The sequence below is a fragment of the Amblyomma maculatum genome, unplaced genomic scaffold (genome assembly GCF_055883805.1).
Source record: "Amblyomma maculatum isolate TAMU_Amacu unplaced genomic scaffold, ASM5588380v1 scaffold_13, whole genome shotgun sequence".
In the NCBI taxonomy this organism is placed as follows: Eukaryota; Metazoa; Arthropoda; class Arachnida; order Ixodida; family Ixodidae; genus Amblyomma; species Amblyomma maculatum.
Window position 1 is genome coordinate 32,847,633 of NW_028146738.1, and position 5,635 is coordinate 32,853,267.

The following is a 5,635-nucleotide window of genomic DNA, read 5'->3' on the forward strand; positions in this document are numbered from 1 at the left end:
AGAACTGTATGCCACCCATAGCAATGCACCTCAGGCAAAGATGTGCAAGGTACACAAAATACTGTACACAATGTCGTCTACACTATGAGATTGTGGCTTCCGGAAAGCACATGAATGCAAAGAAGGCTTGGTGAAGCTGGTCTACCCTGTATTCTGTTAACACCTTTTTGGTATATTTCGTTGTGCTCTATATTTTGTCCTTCACCCATGTGATGAAAAACACAATTTACAAAAACCTTTATGATTTTCCAGTTATGAATCCAAATAACTTAAGGGAATAGATGTCAGCTCCAATGTGCTAGTCAAGTTTTCATTCGGTTGTAGAGAACACTGGTGGTCAGACATTCAGTCTGCAATGTATGATTGCTGGGCACTTTTGCAGTTTCTCATGCCTTGTGTAATTGCCATCTTCAATAGCTTGTCAAATCACCCCAATTGCTTGAGAGAGTCACTAAAGACAGTTACTTAATATAGAGGCACTTATGCAATGGCTTCTATGCTAGAGTGTGTTTTTTAGAAGGGTATCAGTTATTTACATTTTAATCTGTTGTGATCTGATATGCACATTATTTTCGAAGTTGAGAAATTTCTCCGAAAAGTTTTTCCCTTCCCAAGTTTTATAGTATTGTACAAAAACATCCCTTGAAGAATAATGCTTTTGTTTTCTTCCAGTGATTCAAAATTTGTAAAGGCTTTGCTCCTCTGCCATCCTACCTTTTGAAGAAAAACAAAATTATGAAGTCGCTGCAAGGTTAAGTCGTGGTCACAGGCAGGGAACTCCCACTGGTGCAAATACACATCAAATCACTCGCATGACTTCAACACTGTGGCAGCCGTTTCGTCCGCACTAAAGATTATCAAAGGCACCATTAGTTGTGTGCACATTCCTCTTGGTGTAGAGCTGGGAATGTGTAGCTGCCGCTCAGAGAGAAGGTGGCTGAGTTGGTGATGTTGCCCTTGTCATTCAAGTTTTATCAAGAAGGGAAAGAAAATATGCTTGCTGCACACTTTCGCACAGCTTTCAAGCGAAACATTCTCACAGATATTGATAACCACATTTCACAAGATGAATGTGTGCACTGCATTTCCTTCTAGTCACACTGTGATATTTCAGTGATATAGACTTCTATCCATATCACATGACATGTGTCACGCTGAGTAAATTTTTTTCTACTGTCAAGTGAGTCTTCTCCTTCCTGCAGATAAGTAGCTCACTAAAACTATTCATGCCATAATTGATTTCATTACCTGTCACATGGCACTGAGTGAGCTTCATGCTATGAGCTCACTCCAGGACACCTAGGGGTGACATGGAACATACCGAGGTAATGCAACGGGCTATCCTATACAGCGCCGCTTACTCAAGGGGCGCCAGTGGTAATCTTATTATGCTACCCTATTGCAAAAACCAGTGCCGCTCGGTCCCAGCGCCCCAGTGCTATACCTCATTATGGGCCCAGTATGACGCTGCAGATTGGGCGCACTGAGACGCGGCATGCTGGCATGCGCCGCACTGGTGGCAATGGTGGCACTGGTGACCTGGAAAAAAAAAACGCCTTGGATAAAATGCCAAAGCTAAAAAGTAACGAAGCACCTCAACTACATTAAAAAAAGGCTAAAGAATCAAAACTAGGCGAACAAAAAACTCCAGTACTAGCACGCTTCGAGCTCGGTACCTCTTACTCTGTAGCTTTCTGCGCTAACCACTCGGCCACGCCGAGAACTCAGAACCCTTGAAACGTTTTTGCTTATTATGTCATGATCGCATTCATAAGGTTTAGATATATTCCCTGGAAAGACTTGCTAGTCTTCCGTCTCCGCGCTCCTCCCCATGGAGAGGGGTGTCCGCTCTTGTAATGCATGCGGCGGTGGCGCTGCACGCAGTCGGAATGTAATCAGGATGCAGTCGCTTCCCCGCCGCCGGCCTTGCTCCTCCCCGGCAATGCTGCGGGCGGTCGTACGATGTTGGTGCGTGTTTTATTTTGCTTGTCGTGGCAGGAGCGCTTGAAACTATTCTTCCTGTGCATATATTTCTCAAGCATATTACCACTGACAACAAGGCGAATATTGAATACATACTCCTTTCCGCAGCTAGCCCAGCAGAAAAAAAATCATGTTCGACGAACTGCAGCGCGTCGTCTGCTGTAAACAGATGCTTTGGAAAATTAAAACCATATACCTGACGGCATGAACAGCGAGCGCATCCGCTTTAGCGAAAGAAAAACTGTCCGCGCTTCTATGTGGCGGAGAAAACAGGCTGGTTGTAGAACTGGGAGGGGAGTGGGGAAGAAAACTGTCGCCAGTAGAAAAAAAGAAATTGAGAGGTCATGGATGCCATAGATGTGGGCCTTTAGGAAAACTGCTAAACAGGTGAACAAAATGTACACAAATAAGAATGGGGAAAAAAGAAAAGAGATGAGAAAAAAAAGGAGTAGGGTCAAAAAAGCGTAAATAAGAAAAGAGGAAATAAAGAACTAACGCAGAGCTACAATTAAGCCCTATACTGCATTAAAAAAATGCTGCAGTCAGCTAGGGGTAAGTGGGGCTTCCAAATTCTAGATATTAAGGCTTTGGTGGTGGAGGGGGTCAATTTGCAAATTGCAGACCAACATCATAACTTAAAGCTTGGACGATATGTTTGGCCAAGTGATCCTTTTAATTCTGACTGGGCCAATTAAGGAGCCTCTGCCTTCTGCAGTGCTGCAAACAGCTTGTGAGATGAAGCATATAGTTGATTGTTCGGGATAGGGGTGTGGAAGGGGAAATTGAAAAGAGGGGTCGGTACCCCTCCCCCTTGCGCCTATAATAAATAAATCTGCTCGTACTGTCGCCCCGCCAATTTGGGGACGAATGGCGGGTAGAAGCATAATTGCCTATTGTAGTGCGCGTGCTTCTGATTGGAATGGGATGCCTATGCCTTTCACAGTGCTGCAAACATTTTGTGAGAGGAAGCCTATACTTCCTTTCTTGCTCCGCCGAGTCCGCTTGATTATACTTGAGTCTACTTTTCTTTAGTACATATGTTACATATAACTGCCGTATAATCTACAAGCAGATAAATGAAGGGGAAATGAGGGTGCTCGTTATAATACATGAAGGAAAGAAGCCAACAGTCGGCGAGGCCAAGGAAAGCATTGGGGATTGTATTTTGTCTTATTTTTTTAATTTTTACTTCGATAATCACATAAATTAGTAATGTAATCTGTTCAGGGGAAAGATAATTAAACCCAAAGTAGAAGAAAAAACAACGTGCCGATGGTGGGATCCGAACCCACGACCTCCGAATATCGCGTCCGGTGCTCTTCCAACTGAGCTACATCGGTCGCTGTCCCTCCTGCTACTTTCTTGGGCATTAATGTTGTCTGTATACGCACCTTGAGAGTGTTCACCAGCGCCACCCTCAACCAAAGCGGCGGACGTGGAACGTCCTTTGTTACCGCCAACGTCACGTAGATCGTGATCAAGAGCGAGGGCGAAAGCTGCGCTAGAACCCTCTTACGCTACCTATGGCTTCAAGACTGCCAGAACCGAGACCCCCGTAAGCTACAAGCAGATAAATGAAGGGGAAATGAGGGTGCTCGTTAAAATACATGAAGGAAAGAAGCCAACAGTCGGCGAGGCCAAGCAAAGCATTGGGGATTGTATTTTGTCTTATTTGTTTAAATTTTTACTTCGATAATCACATAAATTAGTAACGTAATCTGTTCAGGGGAAAGATAATTAAACACAAAGTAGAAGAAAAAACAACGTGCCGATGGTGGGATCCGAACCCACGACCTCCGAATATCGCGTCCGATGCTCTTCCAACTGAGCTACATCGGCCGCTGTCCCTCCTGCTACTTTCTTGGGCATTAATGTTGTCTGTATACGAACCTTGAGAGTGTTCACCAGCGCCACCCTCAACCAAAGCGGCGGACGTGGAACGTCCTTTGTTACCGCCAGTGTCACGTAGAACGTGATCAAGAGCGCGGGCGAAAGCTGTGCTAGAACCCTCTTACGCTACCTATGGCTTCAAGACTGCCAGAGCCGAGACCCCCGTAAGCTACAAGCAGATAAATGAAGGTGAAATGAGGGTGCTCGTTATAATACATGAAGGAAAGAAACCAACCGTCGGCGAGGCCACGGAAAGCATTGGGGATTGTATTTTGTCTTATTTTTTTTTTATTTTTACTTCGATAATCACATAAATTAGTAATGTAATCTGTTCAGGGGAAAGATAATTAAACACAAAGTAGAAGAAAAAACAACATGCCGATGGTGGGATCCGAACCCACGACCTCGTATACCTCGTATACCGCGACCACGACCAAGGTTCGTATACAGACAACATTAATGCCCAACAAAGTAGCAGGAGGGACAGCGGCCAATGTAGCTCAGTTGGAAGAGCACCGGACGCGATATTCGGAGGTCGTGGGTTCGAATCCCACCATCGGCACGTTGTTTTTCCTTCTACTTTGTGTTTAATTGTCTTTCCCCTGAACAGATTACATTACTAATTTATGTGATTATTGAATTAAAAATTTAAAAAAAAATAAGACAAAATACAATCCCCAATGCTTTCCTTGGCCTCGCCGATGGTTGGTTTCTTTCCTTCATGTATTATAACGAGCACCCTCATTTCCCCTTCATTTATCTGCTTGTAGCTTACGGGGGTCTCGGCTCTGGCAGTCTTGAAGCCATAGGTAGCGTAAGAGGGTTCTAGCACAGCTTTCGCCCGCGCTCTTGATCACGTTCTACGTGACACTGGCGGTAACAAAGGTCGTTCCACGTCCGCCGCTTTGGTTGAGGGTGGCGCTGGTGAACACTCTGAAGGTTTGTATACAGACAACATTAATGCCCAAGAAAGTAGCAGGAGGGACAGCGGCCGATGTAGCTCAGTTGGAAGAGCACCGGACGCGATATTCGGAGGTCGTGGGTTCGGATCCCACCATCGGCACGTTGTTTTTTCTTCTACTTTGTGTTTAATTATCTTTCCCCTGAACAGATTACATTACTAATTTACGTGATTATCGAAGTAAAAATTAAAAAAAAATAAGACAAAATACAATCCCCAATGCTTTCCTTGGCCTCGCCGACTGTTGGCTTCTTTCCTTCATGCCGTATAATCTGCTCAATAAAAATTTAAAGACTGCGTCTTTGTACGGCTGTGTAATCATTTCGTTTGGTGCACTGCAGAGAGTATAGTAGTAAGGGGTTTGCTTTACTGCACTCACATCCGGTCGGTTCTGGCTAAAAAAAATTGTCTATTCTTGAAGATTGGAACTGCCTCGCACCGGTGTTTAGGAAAAGGCCTCTCACAGTTAAAATTACCTACTGCTCAGGTGAAATTAGATGCATGAAGCATACATTTTCTGATAATTGATTCTGTAAAGCACTCAGCTGCAAATAGTTTGAAATCGCAAAGAACGAGCATAAAAAATTGTTGAGGTTCAACTATCCTTAAACCAATCTTCACAGGCATTAGCCATCAGCCGCAGCCGCAGTTGATGCTTCTGCTTTGAGCTTGGCCCGCTCCTGCACTTGGTAATCTTCGCGGCCAGATTTTACATCACGAACGAAATTTCTGTCTTCTTTTAGTCCCCCCTTCATCCGTGGCACATTTCAGGTGTCCATCTAGAAGTGGGACACATTTTGT

At 44.4% G+C, this 5,635-nt stretch overlaps 1 non-coding gene across 1 annotated transcript; it reads left to right on the top strand.

Annotated features, from left to right (window-relative positions):
* The first annotated feature begins 4,362 nt into the window (after positions 1 to 4,362).
* On the top strand, positions 4,363 to 4,435 carry TRNAS-CGA (transfer RNA serine (anticodon CGA)). Its single transcript has one exon. It is a non-coding gene; the product is annotated as a tRNA-Ser (tRNA).
* Positions 4,436 to 5,635: the final 1,200 nt, after the last annotated feature.